Raw genomic sequence first — 21,281 nt, 5'->3', positions numbered from 1 at the left:
TACAACAGTTTTAAAGTATTCACTTAAAATAACTTCCCCTCTCCAGTATAAGGAAAGTAATATTTTACAAAATGATTATTTTTTAATATATGATGCTTTGGGGAACAGTTATTCTTACGTCTGTATTACAGCTGGATATCCACTTTAGGGCACTACAGTGAAAACATTCATGAATATTTATCAGAGAGGCATTTTCATGAATTTTTTTTATCAACAGTCACACACACAGATAAATAATAATAAACAATAAATACAAGAACAATAAACAATTTTTGAAGGAGCAAATCATTCACTGGTTAATAGTAAATTTATATCTATACATTCTACAGCCTTTGAATCTGTAAAAAAAGAATACTGGTGTGCTTAAAAGGAGCTATAAAAGGCTTAAAAGAATCATAAAAATAAAACAACAAATTTCTAATACAGACTTTTAAATTCTTCGTAATGTATTCATAAAATGCTCAGGAATAAAAATGTCAGATAAAATAGACAGATAGATGATAGACTAAGAAAAAAATGTTTGAGAGTCAAACTTTCCTGAAGATGCCTATGGACATCAAAAAAAATGGCTATTAGGAAGATCTTTTTGGATGATATGGATTTTAGAAAAATATTTATGTTAATAAAAAAGCAGAAGATAACATATGAATAACATATTAATGCATCATCAAGCAATATTGAAATTACATTTTAGGTTATTATAATAACTACTTTTTAATGATGATAATGCAGGATACAGTGAAGACCTGTTCTCTTAAATGATAGCAGCTTTTAACAGATGAAAGATGCTAACCAAACTCTGCATACAGTTGCCACTCAACTCTCTGTTCATGGTTATGGTTCTATCTTGAGCATTTCACAGCAGTTTTGCAAATTCAATCATAACTTAAAATATTAAGATTATTTTACACAAGCTATTTTGGTTTACATAATTAGGGTTGAAGCTTGAAGCTGGAAACAGAAATGTGTCCACACATTGCAAACCAGAATTTGCCCATCATTGGTCATTATCAGTTGAAAATGATTTGGATATATAATGGAAAGAGAAATTTAGACACATGGTTAAAATAACTTTTAATACTTCGATCAGAAAAGAAATCTATCATATTCTTATAACTTATGCCATCTTAGATTTGACTCTTTAAATAATTTTTTGAAATATCTACAATCTAGCTGAGGGCAAAAGAAGGGATAAGCAAATGCATCTTTGTTTCTTAGTTTATAGCTCTGCCTTAAAAAAAAAAAAAAACATAACCCAGAGCAGAGAACACTCCTGTTTTTCCACACCAGATGCTATCTTTGACCAAGGGCTGAACCTCTGGCAAATGCCTGGAGTTTTGGTAAATGACAGGCTAAACTTGGCGTTGTCTGGAAACCCTTTCTCCTGAGAAAGAGCTAAAAATAATCTCTCCAAGTGCCTTCACTGAGGGCTCTGTGCTGGACCTGGGTAAAAAACCACATTTTTTAGCCTTTCTGGCAAATAAAAGCATACATGATGCAGCCTCACTCAGATACCCAAAGATCATTGCTCAAATCATCACAAATGTAGACAGAAGTTTAGAAAACTCACTATATCAGGCATGGACTTCAAGAAGACTCAACAGGAAAGTTATAAAAAAAAAAAAAAAAAAAAGGGAGGGGTGGGGTTACTATGGAGGGGTTTTTGGAGAACTTTAAGGTTATAAAAGTGGCTCCCTCCTCCCCGTTCCTAGCTCCATCCCAGCGCTAGGAGCCTGGGAAAGGGCATCAGTGGTCTGGACAGCCTGGGCATAGAAGCCCCAAAAAGTCACGCTGGTGACCAAAGGGTCGCCTTCCTGGACTGTGAGTCCACAGACACTGCCCCGTGGGTGCCCCGTGGGATTAGGAAGGGATTTGGGAAAAGTGGAAAGAATAAAGTCGCAAAATCCAAGATAACACTCCCCAATCGCTAATGCGAATCATCCAAGCCAGCCGCGGGCACTGGGGTCCCCAGCCCAGTCTGATCCGCGCCCCTACCTGCAGACCACGCCGGGGCAGAGCCCCAGCGGCGTCGAAGCGTCCTAGTTGGGTTTCAGCAACAGGTTCCGATGATCCTGTCCGGGTTCCACCTGCCACCGCCTGGCGTCTCGGACCCGCCGGCGCCTGCCTGCAGGCTGCACGCTTAGGGCTGTGCGCTCGCTCGCTGGCTCGCTCTCTGCCTCCTGGCCCCCCTCCGATGTAACGTCACTCTCCAGGGGGCAGCAGCCAGCTGCTGGGAGCCCAGAGAAAGTATTCACATCCCGATAAAGGGGCATCCGGATACCTTCTTGTGAAATTCAGAATCCATGTGCAGCAAAAAGAAAGAAAGCATCACTATGACTAATACTGCGTCTTTGATTGCCTGGCTCCATACTTTGGGCAAGTGATTGAGCGTCCCTGTGTCTGGGATTTCATTGTAAACTACAGATGAGGCTGATAATAGTCACCGGGTAATCTGAGAACTGAATGAGTGTGTGCAAAATGCCTGGGGTGGTGCTTGGTACATAGTAAGCATTTGGTAAACCTCATCATTGTAACATTCTCTTAGGAATAAAGAGTTACTTGCAGGCTGCATGCAGACTGCGATAACCCTCCCCTTCTCCAAAGTGGACCTGATCCGTGAGTTCTTGCAAAGACCTTTTAGCTTGCAAGAAATCCTCTCTGGAATTGTGGAAATGTGAATTCATGCTGTAATTAGAAGGAGAAAGGAAGGAACCTGAGAGGAAAACTCAGTGATTCTAACAAGAAAAATGTGCTTTGTTGGAAGCTACTAATAGAGAAATCGTGCCTAATATGTAGCTAACTTAGGGGTTTGTACAATTATGAGAAAGGGATAAAGGTGATTTAGGAGAGTAACAGAGATGAGGGTCAGGTGTGGGGAAAGCCTGTGAAGGGTTTTGTTTGCATAAGTTATCAGATTGGACCTTCATAGCACAGCAAAGACAACTATGGGAAACCACAACAGACTTGCTAAGTCATAGTGTACAATCATTTCCATTCCATACCAAGGCACAAAATTCAATGGCTTGTCCAATATCACAGAGGTTGTTTTTAAATGACATAGTAGGCTCCAGAAGCTGAAAATTCAGCTCTTTATTCCATATCTCTGCCTAAATCACTGCAGATTGTGAGATACAAGAAAAACTGCTTGGAGAAATCTTTTAAAATAGGATTCTCTGGTCTTGGATTAAGTTTGTAGGTTCAGACATGTGTGTGTTTAAACCTGGATCCCATGTTCAGGATCCTGAAAGGGCTGTCTTTCCCAAAATTTTATCAAGTTCAGGGCAGAGATGCTAGTCACACGTTGTGAGTTTGTAACCACATTCAAAGGCATAGGAAATCTTAGGATAAAATACATTAAACAGATAAACAGATACTAACAGGAGGCAGGACTTAGAAGTAACAGTTCATCAAAATAAAGCTAAAAAGAGAAAGGCATTCTGTATCTAATCAGAAATTCTCAAAGTAAAAAAAAAAACAAATTATGACCCATCACTCCATATCATAGGGTTTCCCCTGTGGCTCAGTGGTAAAGAATCTGCCTGCCAATGCAGGAGACACAGTAGATGTGGGTTAGATCCCTGAGTCTAGAAGATCCCTTAGAAAAGGAAATGGCAACCCACTCCAGTATTTCTTGCCTGGAAAATTCCATGGACAGAAGAACCTGGTGGGTTACCTACTGTTCAGCGGGTTGCAAAGAGTCGGACACGACTAAGAAATTGAGCACACACACACCCCCATATCATTCTACTTACCACCATTTGAAAAATAGATCATCAAAATGAATTAGGAATAATAGCAAAGCTTTTAATGAGACAGTGAGGTAATGTCTAGCTTGCAAGAATTCTATTACAAATTAAAAGACATACAAAACTTGTCATGTAATAATCCTTAAATTATGAGTCACTTTCTGGATCTTATAAAACAGCACCCTGTAGAAACTACTGTCTTTATCCTCCTCCCCTCCTCCTCTCCCGTTGACAATTTTAATGGAGAATTTAAGAGGACATTCTGACTCCAAAGTTCCCAGATGGGGCTGCAAGTTTGCATGTTTGAAAAGTTCCCAGGTGTTGCAGATGCTGCTGGTCCACAGACCACACTTCGAATGGCAAGGTCTTAGCGAAATTAGTAGTTAGCCAAGGTTACATATTTAATATGTGATAGAAACAGTGTCAGACCCCAAATCTACCTGAGCTCCATGGTGTTGTGATTATCCACTATTCTGTGCTAACCCTACATAAGGAAAATTGAAATTCATTCACAGAGATAGAACATGAAGGTGGGAGAGGGGCTTTGAACAGAGTGATCATGAATGACTGGCTGTGCTTTGAGATGGAACCTGTCAAAACAATGTGGAGTTTAAGCACCAGGAGCAAACTGGCTCTTAAACTCTCTAGTTTCTTTACTTTTACAAAGGAAGAGTCAATCAAGGCAATTTCTAAATAAGAAACATTTGACCTTTTTTAGGGGTCACCACAGTGTGATGAATGCTTTGCTGAATACTATGGGATGATGATAAATCAAAGAATGATCTCATCAGACTTCTTTCCTGCTTAAGCTCTTATTTATGTTGGACTGAATCTTAGAAAAGATATACAAAATAATTTCTAATTGCATGCTTGGTTTCTATTTCAGTGGACCTCATTCTTACACTTAAGCTACTGCCTTAAAAAAATCATTGTTTACCCAAACTCCAGTAACAGTTATGTGATAAGATTAAATCCACTGCTTCTGGAAAAATATATCACGATGTTATGATGAATGCTTAGGAAGTCAAAACCATAAGTGTTCTCGGAAAGCCGATATTTCAGAACTACAGAAAAAGGATTAGAGTGAGGAGTATTTTTTCACTCAATACATTGTTACATTTAAAATATTTGCATCTCTGAGTTTTTTAAGTACCCATAAATTTTGAGAATTTAGCTTAATCCTTTGCATGTAAGAGTGGATTTATGTTGTCAATTTAGAATAAAAAATGCTCTAATCATCTAAAATGACTTAATCTATTTATCAGCCTTCTGCAAGAAGGCAAGGTTTTCTTTAGGGTAAAGGCCAAAACAGGGCTTCCTAGGTGGATCGGTGGTAAAGAATGTGATTGCCAGTGCAGGAGATGGAAGAGATGAGGGTTCAATCCCTGGGTTGGGAAGATCCCTTGGAGAAGGAAATGGCAACCCACTCCAGTACTCTTGCCTAGAGAATCCCATGGACAGAGGAACCTGGCAGGCTACAGTCCATGTGGTTGCAGAGTTGGATTTGACTTAGCAACTACACAACAACAAACTAAGCAATTCCTTTGACAAATTTCCTGAAGTAGAAACTTGTGTAAATAGGGAAGTGGAAAAAATCAAGTAATTAATGGTGCTATCAGTTATCAATATGTTGCTATTTGTATGTATTTGATATGATTGCAGTTGATTTGAGATAAATTTCTTGTAGTGCTAAAATGAGTAGGAAGAAAATAACCTCTATAAAAGAATCCTATCTTCAATAGCTTATTAATTACTCCTGGCATCTCTATGATGTGTAGTATGCATTGGGCTATCTATTACTTGAGATGATCTATGTCGTCTTCCTCCCATGGTTTGAGGACTATGGCTGGGTACCTGGGGTGGAGGATAGGCTAATGGGGGATTAATGAGTCCCTGTGGTCTAAACCAACTTAGGAGAAGGAGCTTTGCCTCAACTAGTGTACAAAGTGAGAGCTCAGTTGAGAGTAGGCAGTAAGCAGGGCCAATTATACAGGGAAGAGAGAGCGGGCAAGAAATTTTCTGTAGTCTTGGTGAGAGAACTGTGTTAAAGAAGAGGCAGAAAAACTGGAAAAGAAGGGATGGGGTAGAATACTTGACATAGGTACATGCTGCAGGAATTGGCCATTGAGACTGAGGTGGCAACTGACACTGTACTAGTTTTAGAATTTCCATGATTAAAGGTTGCTAATATCGGCTTCCCCAGTGGCTCAGATGGTAAAGAATCTGCCTGTAACGCAGGAGACCTGGGTTCGATCCCTGGATTGGGAAGATCCCCTGGAGAAGGGAATGGCAACCCACTCCAGTATTCTTGCCTGGAGAATTCCATGGACAGAGAAGCCTAGCAGGCTACAGTCTATGGGATCGCAAAGAGTTGGACACAACTGAGGGACTAACACACACACGCACACACACACACACACACAGAGGATGCTAATACCATTAGTGTTAAACAGCGAAGTCTAAAGACAGATATGCACCCTGGAGAAAATACTGACTCAGTTTTAGACGCATTGAATTTCAAGTGTTTTCAGAAGAGCCAGAGGGTGATACCAAGTAAGCAGCTGAAATATGGAACTGGAGGGTGCCAGAGAGATTACATTTCTGATTTAGACTTGGAGAGTCATCCACATAGGAGTGATAGTTGGATCTGTAGGTGTGAGTTGACTCAGCAAGTGAAAAACTGGAAAGTGAAGAAACTCGTGTAAAGAGTTTTAAGAGATGCCTAAAAGGTAGGGAAAGGAAGAGAGGCCTAAAAAATAAATGAGGAGAAATTAGGGAGGCATGAAAAGAATGTGAAGTGTTTCATGATGATCAAAGCAGGAGTGGTTTCCAAAAGGAGGTACTACAAGCATCAGTGCCCGGAGAAGTCAAGAGTCACTATTGGACATAGGTGACAAGGGGTAGGGGTAGGGGAGGTGTTGTGGGTCAGAGCTGGATGAAATGAGGCAAACATAGGTTGTGAGGGTCATAGACTTAAGTGATCAAATTCTTTTAGGTGAGAGGAGTAAGAGAGAAAGACTTTGTGTTTTACCAACAATCAATATCCTATGACCTAAAAAAAAAAAAAAAAAATCCTATGACCTAGGGCTAAGACTCTCACCTACATGCCTGCATCTCAACAACCATATCTGGGAAGTTCCCACTTCAACCTGTGGATGTGCATGTAGACTTATTCTTATCAAGTATTTCCAGTTTCCAAAATTATTTGCTAAGCCTTGGCCTATCTGATATATAAACCCATGCAAAAGATATCTACTATGTTATCTCAGGAAACTCAGTCTCTATTTCAGTAATACTATGTGTATGTCCAGCACATGTTTATGGGAAAAAAGACCAGTGATTGTGCAGGGCTTGGCAGATTTTTAAAAAATTGATAAATTTGTTCTTAACCAGTTGGCTTGTTATTTTATCCGAAAATTTTAGCACTATTTGAAGAAAAGAGGTTATGAGCACATTCTATCTTGATTTTAAACATCAATTGTGTGAACTAAGTATTTGTTTTGATATTTTGTTGCTTTTATCCCTGAATCTGCCAAAATGCCATAGCATAGAATCCCAATGAACATTTAACAAGGGAATAAGTAAATTTACAAAGATAACTGATTTTTTTAAATGTATTTTTTAATTGGAGGAAAATTGCTTTAATTGTTATGTTGCTTTCTGCCATACAACCACGTGAATCAGTCATATTTATATATGTATATTCCTTCCCACTTGAGCCTCCCTCCCCTGCCCCCATCTCCCGCGAGGTCATCATAGATTGCCAGGCTGGGCTCCCTGTGTTATATAGCAACTTCCCACTAGCTCTCTGTTTTACACAAGATGTTTTACACAAGATATATGTCAATGTTGCTTTCTCAGTTCATCCCATGGTCTCCTTCCCCTGCTGTGTCCACAAGTCCATTTTCTACATCTGAGTCTCCATTCCTTCTCTGCAAATAGGTTCATTAGTACCATTTTTTTTTTTTTTAGATTCCATATTTCTGAGTTAATATACAATATGTGTTTTTCTGTTCCTGGCTTACTTCACTCTGTGTAATAGGTTCTAGGTTCATCCACGTCACAACAACTGACTCAAATCCATTCTTTTAAAGGCTGAGTAATATTCCATTGTATGTATGTACCACTTCTTTATGCATTCATCTATTGATGGACATCTAGGTTCTGACTGTTGTAAATAGTGCCGCAATGAACACTGGGGTACATGTGTCTTTTACAATTGTGGTTTGCTCAGGGTATATGCACAGTAGTGGGATTATTTTGTCATTTGTGGTCCAATTGCTAAGTCATGTCCACTCTTTGCAACCCCATGGACTGTAGCACACCTGGCTCCTCTATCCTCCACTACCTCCCATAGTTTGCTCAAATTCATGTCCATCGAGTCAGTTATGCTATCTAACCATCTCATCCCCTGTCGCCCACTTCTCTTCCTGCCCTCAATATTTCCCTACATCAGGGTCTTTTCCAATGAGTTGGCTCTTCGCATCAGGTGGCCAAAGTTTTGGAGCTTCAGCAATTGTCCCTCCAAAGAGTATTCAGACTTGATTTCCTTTAGGATTGACGGGTTTGATCTCCTTGCAGTCCAAGGGACTCTTTCAAGACTCTTCTCTAGCACCACTATTCAAAAGAATCCATTGATCGATGTTCAGCCTTCTTTATGATCCAACTCTCACATCTGTACATGACTAATGGAAAAACAATAGCGTTGACCATATGGACCTTTGTCAGCAAAATGATATCTCTGCTTTTTCATATTCTGTCTAGTTTTTTCATCACTTTCTTTCCAGTGAGCAAACATCTTTTAGTTTCACGGCTACAGTCACTGTCTGCCGTGATTTTGGAGTCCAAGGAAATGAAATCTGTCACTGTTTTCACTTTTTCCCAATCTATTTACCATGAAATGATGGGACTGAGTGCTGTTATATTAGTTTTTTGAATGTTTAATTTCAAGCCAGCTTTTTCACTTTCCTCTTTCACCCTAATCAAGAAGCTCATTAGTTCCTTTTCACTTTCTGCCATTAGAGTGATATCATCTGCATATCTGAGGTTGTTGATATGTCTCCCAGCAAAGTTGATTCCAGCTTATGATTCATCCAGCTCAGTATTTTGCATGATGTACTTTGCATAGAAGTTAAATAAGCAGAGTGACAATAAACAGCCTTGTCGTACTCCTTTCCCAATTTTGAACCAGTCCATTGTTCCACGTCAGGTTCTAACTGTTGCTTCTTGTCCCACATACAGGTTTCTCAGGAGACAGACAATGTGGTCTGGAAATCCCAACTCTTTAAGAATTTCCCACAGTTTGTTGTGATCCACACAGTCAAGGGCTTTAGTATAGTCAATGAAGCAGAAGTAGATGCTTTTCTGGAACTCCTTTGCTTTCTCCATGATCCAATGAATGTTGGCAATTTGAAATTTGATTCCTCTGCCTTTTCTAAACCCAGCTTGTACATCTGGAAGTTCTCAGTTCATAAACTGCTGAAGTCTAGCTTGAAGGATTTTGAGCATAACCTTGCTAGCATGTGAAATGAGCACAATTGTATGGTAGTTTGAACATTTTTGGCATTGCCCTTCTTTAGGATTGGAATGAAAACTGATCTTTTCCAGTCCTGTGACCACTGGTGAGTTTTCCAAATTTGCTGACCTATAGAGTGCAGCACTTTCACAGCGCCATCTTTTAGGATTTGAAATAGCCCAGCTGGAATTCCATCACCTCCACTAGCTTCATTTGTAATATTGCTTCCTAAGAACTATCCGACTTCACACTTCAGGATGTCCTGTTCTAGGTGAGTGACTGCATCATCTTGGTTATCTGAGTGGTTGAGACCTTTATTGTATAGTTCTTCTCTGTATTCTGGGCTTCCCTTGTGGCTCAGCTGGTAAAGAATCCCCCTGCAATGTGGGATTCGATCCCTGGGTTGGGAAGATGTCCTGGAGAACGGAATGGCTACCCACTCTAGGATTCTGGCCTGGAGAATTCCATGAACTGTATAGTCTATGTGGTTGCAGAGTCGGACACAACTGAATGACTTTTACTTTCTGTGTATTCTAGCCACTTCTTAATCTCTTGCTGGGTCATATGATAGATTGATTGCTAGTTTTTTTTTTAAGGAATCTCTATACTGTTCTCCATAAAGGCTGTACCAGTATACATTCCCACCTACTGTGCAGGGGGTTCCCTTTTATCCTCTCCAGCATTCACTGTTTGTAGATTTTTTTGATGATGGCCATTCTGAATAATGTGAAGTGATATCTCATTTTAGTTTTGATATGCATTTCTCTAATAATAAGTGATTTGGATCATCTTTTCATGTGTTTATTGGCCATCTTATGTCTTCTTTGGAGAGATGTTGCTTTAGGTCTTCTGCCGCCCCCCCCCCCCTTTTTTTGGCTGTGTTGTTTGTTTTTCTGATATTGAACTGTATGAGCTGCTTATCCATTTTGAAGATTAATTTTTTGTCAGTTGCTTCATTTGCAATTATTTTCTCCCTTTCTGAGGGCTGCCTTTTCATCTTTTCTATAGTTTTCCTTGTTGTACAAAAGCTTTTAAGTTTAATTAGGTTCCATTTGCTTCTTTTTGTTTTTATTTCCTTTACTCAAGGTGGTGGGTCAGAGAGAATCTTGCATCGATTTATGTCAAAGAGTGTTCTGCCTATGTTTTCCTCTAAGAGATTTAGAGTTCCTGGCCTTACATTTAAGTCTGTAATCCATTTTGAGTTTATTTTTGTGTATGGTGTTAGGGAAGTATTCTAATTTCATTCTTTTACATGAAGCTGTCCAGTTTTCCCAGCACCACTTATTGAAGAGGCTGTCTTTTCTCCATTGTATATTCTTGCCTCCTTTGTCAAAGATAAGATGTCCATATGTGCCTGGGTTTATTTCTGGGCTTTTTAAAAGATAGCTGATTTTTACTAGTCTTAAAATTTGCTTGAGAATATAACAGAAATCAGTAAGGTGATAACAGTCAAGCCAACAAACCGTCTTCTTGAACTGGCCAATATCATTCATTCAATAAGTATTTATTGCACATTTCAGTCACAAACAGTGTCCTTCCTCCAGGGCCCAGAAGCAAAAAATGCATAATTACATTCTTATGATAGTTACTATAGTAGATGCGCTATTGGAGGATTTAACAAGATTTTCTAAATCTTCCTTCAGGAGTCTAGGCAAGAGCACCTGGGAGAGATGACCTTTTGGCTGTTTGTTATCAGAATATTAACCATGTCAAATAACATTCAACTGTGAGTAAGAAATTGTCAGGTAAACACTTATGTAGAAATAGGTTATTCCAAGAGCATTGAACCACATATTTGCAGGTGCAGAATTTTTTTTTAAAAGACACAAAGTTAATATTTATTAAATGTAAATAAAGGCCAGGCATTTTGCAAAGTGCAAATATCTCATTTGCTTCTCACAACCAATAATTCTCTGTATTCCTTCTTTTGTAGCTGAGAATATTCAGTCCCAGAGAAATTAAATTGCTTTCTTAAAACCACACAGCTAACTACTGAATGGACAGGGTTTGAAATCAAGTCAGGTTGAACAGGTAGACCACATGCCTAATGACTAAGCTGCCCAACAACTGAACCAGAATAACTGGAAGTAGTTCAGCAGAGCTGAAATCCAGTGTGTACATTAGGCAGTACAGAAGGAGATATCAGAAATATAGATTAGGGCAGATGGTAGAGAGCTATGTGTGCTAAGGACTTGGGGATTTTTTTTTTTCTCCTGAAGGTAATAGGGTGCCACTGAGGATTTAAGCACAGCAGTTAGAGGACTGGATTGGTATTTTAGAACCATTGCTTCCTATAACATAGTGTGCAGTGGAGGGAGAGCAAGCGTAAGGAATCACCCTGAGAGATGCTGACAATCAATAAGAACTTAACCAAAGAGGTAGTGGCCTAGATTGGGAGACGAATGGAAGACTATATGGAGATTTGGGATGTAGTATCAATAGAACTTGAAGAGTCATTTGATGTAAAGCGTGACTAAATAAAAAGCTTTGAAGATGCCTCAGATATTTCTGCTTTGGTTAATTGTGTGGTCCGGGGTGCTGTTAACCAAAATGAGAAACTCCACAAAAGGACCGTGTTTCACCAGAAGAAAATAAGCTCTGTTATTGTTATTACAGTACAGCTGAGTTACAGTATTACATTGCTTTCAGGTGTACAACATAGTGATTTAATATTTGTGTATCCCATTTAAAGTTATTATAAAATATTGGCTGTATTCTCTGTGCTGTAATAAACTGTCTTCCCTCGTGGCTCAGAGGTTAAAGCGTCTGCCTCCAATGTGGGAGATGCAGGTTCGATCCCTGGGTTGGGAAGATCCCCTGGAGAAGGAAATGGCAACCCACTCCAGTATTCTTGCCTGGAGAATCCCATGGTCGGAGAAGCCTGGTAGGCTACAGTCCACGGGGTCGCAAAGAGTCGGACACGACTGAGCGATGTCAGTTTCACTTTCACTGTCTGTGCTGTGCAATGTACCCTTATATATTACTTGTTTTACCATAGTCGTTTGTACCCCCTTAATCCTCTACCCCTGTCTTTCCCCTCCTCCTAACCATCTTCTCGCTGGTAACCACTAGTTTGATCAAATGAGCTGAGTTTTAAACATGCTGTTTAAAGTGAAAAACATTACATAGACAGTTGGATACAATATGCTTTCTGATTTACCCCTACCTGTTTTCCCTTCCCGTTTCCCATTGGCCTGCCTTTAACCTTCATGCTCCAGCCATTTTGAGCTCCATACTGTGCTTCTCTGAACAAGCCTTGCTCTTTCAATGCTGAGTATTTGCAGAGGCTGCTCTATCTTCTTGGACTTCCCCTTAACAAGAATACCCCTCTCCTGTGCACTTTAGTATTTCATACATACATCTCTTCAAATTTATCACATCTCATTGTTATTATGTCTGCTGCCTTCATTAAATGCAAAGCCCCAAATAAGTGAGTCTTAATTTAATCACTTTTGAATACCTAGCACTTAGAATTTTTATTGTCCTTTCAACCCACTCCAGTATTCTTGCCTGGAGAATCCCATGGACAGAGGAGCCTGGTGGGTCCATGGGTCGCCAAGAGTCGGACACAACTGAGCGACTTCGCTTTCACTTTAGCAGGTGCTGAGCCTGTTGTTTGAGCTAATTAAAGCTTTAGTAAGCCAGGACTAGAGAGATGGATGGAAAGTCTTCAGAAGGCTGTTTCTTTGGTAAAAGTAATATTTGTTATAAAAGCAGTAAGAGCATCATAGTTCAGGGAATCTTAGTTCCACAATTACTATCTTGGTGAATATTGGACATGTTACTTCTCTCTGCTGTTTGGTTTTCTGACCTATAAAACAGGGATAATAGTATTATCTACTCAGAGTGAAGTGAAGCCGCTAGTCATGTCTGACTCTTGGTGACCCTAGACTGCAGCCTGCCAGGCTCCACCATCCATGGGATTTTCCAGGCAAGAATACTGAAGTGGGTTGCCATTTCCTTCTCCAATCTACTCATAAGGTATTTTCTAACTTATTTTTTACAGTAGAATCTTGTTAGTTAAAATATAGCAGTGTGTATATGTCAATCCCAAACTCCCAGTCTATCCCTCTCCCACTGCCCTTTCCCCCTGGTAACAATAAGTTCATTCTCTAAGACTATGAGTCTTCCTGTTTTATAAATAAGTTTGCATCATTTTTTAGATTCCTCATGTAAATGATATCATATGATACATGTCTTTTTCTGTCTGACTTACTTCACTTAGCATGATAATTTCCAGTTTCATCCATGTTGCTGAAAATGTCATTATTCTATTCTTTTTAATGGCTGAGTAATATTCCATTGTATATGTGTACCATATCTTCTTTATCTATTAATCTGTCAATGAACATTTAAGTTTCTTTCATGTCTTGGCTATTGTAAACAGTGCTTCAACAAACACTGAAGTGCACGTATACTTTCAAACCATGTTTTTCTCTGGATACATGCCCAGCAGTGGAATTGCTGGATCATATGGTAGCTCTGCTTTCAGTTTTTAAAGAAAACTTCATTATCTTCTCCATAATGATTATACCATTTTACATTCCCACCAACAGTGTAGGAGGTTTCCCTTCTCTCTATATCCTCTAGGCACTTGCTGTCTGTAGACTTTTTGATGTCCACTCTGACTGGTGTGAAGTGATATCTCATTGTACTTCTGATTTGCATTTCTCTAATAATTAGTGAAGTAGAGTATCTTTTTACATGCATCTTGGCCATCTGTATGTCATCTTTGAGAGAAATGTCTATTTAGGTCTTATGCTTCTTTTTCGATTGGGTTGTTTGCTTTTTGGATATTGAGCAACATGAGTTGTTTATAAATTTTTAGAGACTAATCCCTTGTCAGTTGCATCATTTGTGAATATTTCCCCCCACTCTGTAGACTGTCTTTTTGTTTGCTTCTGGGTTTTCTTCTCTTTCTTAAGATATTTGTGACCATTAAATTAGTAAGGACACATAAACTGTAGCAATGTCTTATATATTGGAGAACTCAAACATTGGCTATTAATTTCCTGATTGATCATGATGGATTTTAATCATATGGTATTAGCCACAAGTTTCACTTTCTCTCTCTCTCCCTGCTAAGAGTAAGTCTCCCTTTTCTTAGGATCTAAGAGAAAAAAGTTCTACACTTAACAGTGAGTAATGCTCTTCACCACCCAGCTCTAAGAAAAGTAGAATTTAGGCTACTTTCATTTAGATGAAATGGTTGTCATTACAGTGTAAACAGCATTCCTTTTTGTCTTCATAGTAGTCTACCAGACAGCTGGCTGATAAATATATCCCTATTTCCCTCTTTTAAAGTATGTTGAAACTAGAGATATTTGAGTCAATTACATAATAGAAAAAACACAAGATAGTTAACAGATCTGGGTTTCTTTCAAAGTAAGTTTTATTTCTGAACTTTTGCGTTCTCAAAGTATTCTCCTACTAATCACCAAAGATCAAATTCATCATCAGACTTAAGGTTTATATCACTTAAAAAGACACTGACTATATGTGCTACGATAATATTTTTATAACTAAAGAAGATGGAATTTATGTTTAGTGTTACTTGTCACACCAGTGAAGAGTTCCTAAAAATATGCCAATGAAGAAACTGAACATTTAAAAAGACTTTAAAAAAAATTGGTCCGGAAGATCCCCCTGGAGAAGGGCGTGGCAACCCACTCCAGTATTCTTGCCTGGAGAATCCTATGGACAGAGGAGGCTGGTGGGCTGCAGTCCACAGGGTCCCACAGAGTTGGACACAAACAACTGAAGCAGCTTAGCATGCATGCAGAAAAACAACTAGCTAATATTTCTCTTTTTCTGCGTGTTTCTAAACAATGAATGTGAACTATAAGAATAGAAATTTAAGAAATTTTAATGTAATTATCTACTACTGTGGACAGGAATCCCTTAGAAGAAATGGAGTAGCCATCATAGTCAACAAAAGAGTCCAAAATGCAGTACTTAGATACAATCTCAAAATGACAGAATGATCTCTGTTCGTTTCCAAGGCAAACCATTCAATATCACGGTAATCCAAGTCTATGTCCCTACCAGTAATGCTGAAGAAGCTGAAGTTGAATGGTTCTATGAAGACCTACAAGACCTTTTAGAAGCTGAAGTTGAATGGTTCTATGAAGACCTACAAGACCTTTCAGAACTAACACCCAAAAAATATGTCCTTTTCATTATAGGGGACAGGAATGAAAAAGTAGGAAGTCAGGAAACACCTGGAGTAACAGGTGAATTTGGCCTTGGAGTACAGAATGAAGCAGGGCAAAGGCTAACAGAGTTTTGCCAAGAGAACGCACTAGTTATAGCAAACACCCTCTTCCAACACAAGAGAAGACTTTACACGTGGACATCACCAGATGGTCAACACCCAAATCAGACTGATTACATTCTTTGCAACCAAAGATGAAGAAGCTCTATACACAGCAAAAACAAGACCGGGAGCTGACTGTGGCTCAGATTATTAACTCCTTATTGACAAATTCAGACTAAAATTGAAGAAAGTAGGGCAAACCACTAGACCATTCAGGTATGACCTAAATCAAATCCCTTATGATTATACAGTGGAAGTGAAAAATAGATTTAAGGGACTAGATTTGATAGAGTGCCCAATGAACTATGGATAAAGGTTCGTGACATTGTACAGGAGACAGGGATCAAGACCATCCCCAAGAAAAAGAAATACAAAAATGCAAAATGGCTGTCTGAGGAGGCCTTACAAATAGCCGTGAAAAGAAGAGAAGTGAAAAGCAAAGGAGAAAAGGAAAGATATACCCTTTTGAATGCAGAGTTCCAAAGAATAGCAACCTGAGATAAGAAAGCCTTCCTCAGCGATCATTGCAAAGAAACAGAGGAAAACAACAGAATGGGAAAGACTAGAGATCTCTTCAAGAAAACTAGAGATAACAAGGGAACATTTCATGCAAAGATGGGCCCAATAAAGGACAGAAATGATATGGACCTAACAGAAGCAGAAGATATTAAGAAGAGGTGGCAAGAATACACAGAAGAACTGTACAAAAAGATCTTCATGACCCAGATAATCATGATGGTGTGATCACTCACCTAGAGCCAGACATCCTGGAATGTGAAGTCAAGGGGGCCTTAGAAAGCATCACTACGAACAAAGCTAGTGGAGGTGATGGAATTCCAATTGAGCTATTTCAAATCCTGAAAGATGATGCTGTGATTTACCACTATGCCAGCAAATTTGGAAAACTCAGCAGTGGCCAGAGGACTGGAAAAGGTCAGGTTTCATTTCAATCCCAAAGAAAGGCAATACCAAAGAATGCTCAAACTACCACACAATTGCACTCATCTCACACGCTAGTAAAGTAATGCTCAAAATTCTCCAAGCCAGGTTTCAGCAATATGTGAACCGAGAAATTCCAAATGTTCAAGCTTTTTTTAGAAAAGGCAGAGGAACCAGAGATCAAATAGCCAACATCTGCTGGATCACTGAAAAAGCAAGAGAGTTCCAGAAAAACATCTATTTCTGCTTTATTTACTATGCCAAAGCCTTTGACTGTGTGGATCACAATAGACTGTGGAAAATTCTGAAAGAGATGGGAATACCAGACCACCTGACCTGACTCTTGAGAAACCTGTATGCAAGTCAGGAAGCAACAGTTAGAACTGGACATGGAACAACAGACTGGTTCCAAATAGGAAAAGAAGTACATCAAGGCTGTATACTGTCACCCTGCTTATTTAACTTATATGCAGAGTACATCATGAGAAATGCTGGGCTGGAAGAAGCACAAGCTGGATTGCCAGGAGAAATATCAATAACCTCAGATATGCAGATGACACCACCCTTATGGCAGAAAGTGAAGAAGAACTAAAGAGCCGCTTGATGAAAGTGAAAGAGGAGAGTGAAACAGTTGGCTGAAAGCTCAACATCCAGAAAACTAAGATCATGGCATCTGGTCCCATCAATCATGGCAAATAGATGGGGAAACAGTGGAAACAGTGGCTAACTTTATTTTTCTGGGCTCCGAAATCACTGCAGATGGTTATTGTAGCTGTGAAATTAAAAGACTCTTACTCCTTGGAATGAAAGTTATGACTAAGCTAGACAGCATATTAAAAAGCAGAGATATTACTTTCAACAAAGGTCCGTCTAGTCAAGATTATGGTTTTTCCTGTAGTCCTGTATGGGTGTGAGAGTTGGACTATAAAGAAAGCTGAGCACTGAAGAATTGATGCTTTTGAACTGTGGTGTTGGAGAAGACTCTTGAGAGTCCCTTGGACTGCAAGGAGATCCAACCAGTCCATCCTAAAGATCAGTCCTGGGTATTCATTAGAAGGACTGATGTTGAAGCAAAAACTCCAATATTTTGGCCACCTGATACGAAGAGCTGACTCATTTGAAAAGACCCTGATGCTGGGAAAGATTGAGGGCAGGAGAAGAGGACGACAGAGGATGAGATGGTTGGATGGCATCACTGACTCAATGGGCATGAGTTTGGGTAAACTCTGGGAGTTGGTGATGGACAGGGAGGCCGAGCATGCTGCGGTTCATGGGGTTGCAAAGAGTCGGACATACTGAGTGACTGAACTGAACTTAACTGAATCAGATGAATCCAATACATTAATTTTAATGCATTCTTTAGAGAAGTTTTCTCCACAGAGTCTGTAGAGGGCGCCTCCTGACAATGTATTCATTTTGGAAAATCCTGCCTGATATGGTAATAAACCAAATGTTTTATTAAAATGTTGACCCCATTCCAAATTATCCATTAATGCCTTTTAAATAAGAAATATTGTACTCTGTATCTTAAATTCGAAGGTTTTATCACTTATTGGATGTACTCATTATTTTGACATTCTCTGTGAAATATAAGTACTAAAATTATTGAGAAATAACATACTGGGCCATCTCAACCACATAGAACAGGAAAATAGATCAGCTGGTAAATCTTTGTACTCTTTTATGCTCAATAACAAATAAGTTTTTAAAAGTTCTCAATGGTTAGATATTTGTAAATAATTCCATTTGGAGAAGAAACAAAGTTTCAATATTTCTGTCTAAAAAAGAGACCTACTGATCACATCTCAAAGTTCTAGACTTTTCAGATGGATGTTTCTACTATTGGATGATTGTATTATCATTACCAAAAGCAAAGACACAGTCATTCAGTCATGGCGCCTATCTCTTATGAAAAAAAAATCACTTTCTATGGAGACAGCAAAATATTATGCTAGACCAGACAATAATCTACATCTAAATACTGAATTTCAATAGACTATTGCAGCAATATCCATCAATCTATCCATATACATACAAATTCAACTTTCAAATAATTCAATCCTCCAGCACATCTGATATTGGAATTATTGGAGACTTGATATGAAATATGTCTTAGAAGTGTTCAAGGAAATAAAACTGTACCCAAAATATGAGCAAGAAAAAAATAAGAGACTATGAATGATTGTACAAGGGAAACAGTGTCTTGCACTTATCAGAGGCAATGAGAATGGAGAAGCCAGACAGTTTAAAAAAACAACTTAGGAAATTGAATATAATGCCTATCAGAGATGAGGAAAAGAGAGGAAGTTGCGTAATTTATTTTTGTTTTGCAAAAATAAAAACGTTTTGCATTCCCAATGAAATCCTTTCTTCCATTCTAGACTTTCCAAGGTTAGGTAGATGTGATTTCCTGACTTCAGAATCTAGTCCCTTGCATGCTTCCAGAATTTTTCTGTCCTTTTCTCTTCTCTGAGATTATGTTTCTTGATTTTAGATGAAAAAATATGCCTAGAATAATAGCAAGGAAGTGTTTTAGCAGATTTTTAGAATAAATGAAGTCATACAGCTCCGTCTCTGTTAACATCCCATGGACAGCAATAAAGTGTGGACAGCTGCTAAACCATTACGTATTGTCCCCTAAATCAGTGCTACCACGGTCTGTGTGGTCCATGGACAAGTGCCAATCTGTGACATGTTTGCTACTCATCAGGGATAAATGAGGAGGATGCTCACTGTGGCAGAACTATGCTATGCTTGCTTTAACTGACAGTCTCGTTTAAAAAGCTGAAGACCATGCCACCACTTCCCCTAATTATAGAAGACCAAATTGCATAATATCAGGCTGTAGTTCCACTTTTTTTTTTCCAACAACGAAACAGCCAAGAATTTAGCCCTTATTGCTAATTGTGTGATCAATGGATCTGACACAACAGTTTCATCTGAGCCTCTTATTCTTATGCTGCTGAGGTTTTTTTTAATCACCTACACATCTGAAGATAATGAGACAGTTCTACCAAATGAATACCTAATTGTTCTTCCAGTTCCCTCAAGGGAAAGGAAATCTTTGAGGCTTTAAAAATTGCAGGGCTCTGAAATTTCACTTCAAACAGTGGAGTATGATGCCTATTTCTAATTTACAGGAATAGGATAAGAGAGCTTTGACTGATATAGGATTTTTTAATTTGAATTAGAGAAAGCAGCAATACCTTTTAGTGCAAAGGTATTGTGGTATAATCCATAAACAGACTGCAATTTATTTACATTAAATTAGAAAAATCACTACCTGTCAAGATAGGGAAAAATAATTTTCTAGAGTAGATTGAGAACAGCCATTCTGTGGCTCAATAAAGTAGCACTATCTTTATTGGAAGAGACCCTGATGCTGAGAAAGATTGAGGGCAGGAGGAGGAGGAGCCAGCAGAGAATGAGATGGTTGGATGGCATCACTGACTCAATAGACATGAGTTTGAGCAAACGCTGGGAGATAGTGAAGGACAGGGAAGCTTGGTGTGCTGCAGTCCATGGGGTCACAAAGAGCCAGACACGACTTAATGACTGAACAACAACCTTTATCCTGCGGAATTATAAGGTATAAGCTTTAAAATCAACAGAGCACACACACTCCCTCAGTGTGAGCTACACATAGCAATAAATTCCTCCAAACAAATACAGTGTGAAAAAAAGAAGTGGGGAGGAGAACTTTACAATGGAGAAATCTAATGAACACCTCCTCCAGGTGGCCAAGGCCAACAGCAATAGAGATCATCCGTGTTGATAGTTTAGACTTTTGATATGAGATAATGAAATGGCATTTTACCTTTGCAGTCTTCCTCTCCCATACTCAATCTAATCATGAGAAGTTAAATCACAATGGAAGTACAATTCTGCAAAATACTCAACCAGTGTTTTCCAAAGCTGTCAAGATTATCCAAAACAAGCAAGGTTTAAGAAACTGTCATAGCCAAGAGGAGTCTCAGAAGACTAGTGAATGTTTGCTGGATGGAATCCTATAGCAGGAAAAGATATCTAGTAAAAATTAAGGCTATTTGGATGAAGTGTAGACTTCTGTCAATAATAATATGTTTATTGGCTTATTAATTGTCACAAATGTACCATACTAATGTAAGATGTTAATAATAGGGGAAATTAGGTAAGGAGTATATGGTATCTCTCTGTACTATCTTCACAAATTTTCTGTAATTCTGTAACTGTTCTAAAAGAAAAAAAATATTTTAAAAATCAGTGGAGAGAAATCACTATAGAAATCAGGACAACTGAAATTTCTTGAGATATTTCAAGTAGAAAAATTTAATATCAAGAATTGGTTACACAAGCGATAGAAAAAGCTAAGAAACCAAACAAGAAAGAGCTAGAATCTGCTGTCACTCCAAGTGTTTGGAGCATGAAGGGGTGACATTAGCAGGCTTAGGAGTAACCATCCCAAAGAAGCTAGAATGATAGTGAGCAATCTAGATGGACCTGGGGCTACCAAGGAAGGGACGAACTGGTAGAAAGCTGGAACCCTGAAGGTGATGCAGATTGTACAAAAAATGCCACCAGTGACAGAAGGAGAAGACATTTTCTGGATTCATCTCTTCTACTTTGTAGTCTTTTGTCAGTGCCTCTCCTTGATTTAACCAACTAGAAATCAGAAAGACATGGGAGCCTGAGGAATGTGGTTATTTGAGACAACCCAGGAGTAGAAGAAGGACAAATATGGATCTGAGAACAAAGAGACATCTAAAAAATGCTGCAATCTTTCTTT

At 38.8% G+C, this 21,281-nt stretch overlaps 1 protein-coding gene across 1 annotated transcript in view; it reads right to left on the bottom strand.

The window, feature by feature from the left end:
- Positions 1 to 2,166, bottom strand: part of NPFFR2 (neuropeptide FF receptor 2) — a 75,695-nt gene extending 73,529 nt beyond the window's left edge. Inside the window, exon 1 of the mRNA XM_043448538.1 lies at positions 1,996 to 2,166. The gene's annotated coding sequence lies outside the window, so the exon portion shown is untranslated. The remainder of the gene's footprint in view (positions 1 to 1,995) is intronic.
- Between the last annotated feature and the right edge of the window lie 19,115 nt (positions 2,167 to 21,281).

The sequence above is a fragment of the Cervus canadensis genome, chromosome 26, assembly GCF_019320065.1.
Source record: "Cervus canadensis isolate Bull #8, Minnesota chromosome 26, ASM1932006v1, whole genome shotgun sequence".
Classification (NCBI taxonomy): domain Eukaryota; kingdom Metazoa; phylum Chordata; class Mammalia; order Artiodactyla; family Cervidae; genus Cervus; species Cervus canadensis.
Note: the sequence above shows the minus strand (reverse complement) of the source record. Positions and strands in the feature narration are given on the sequence as shown.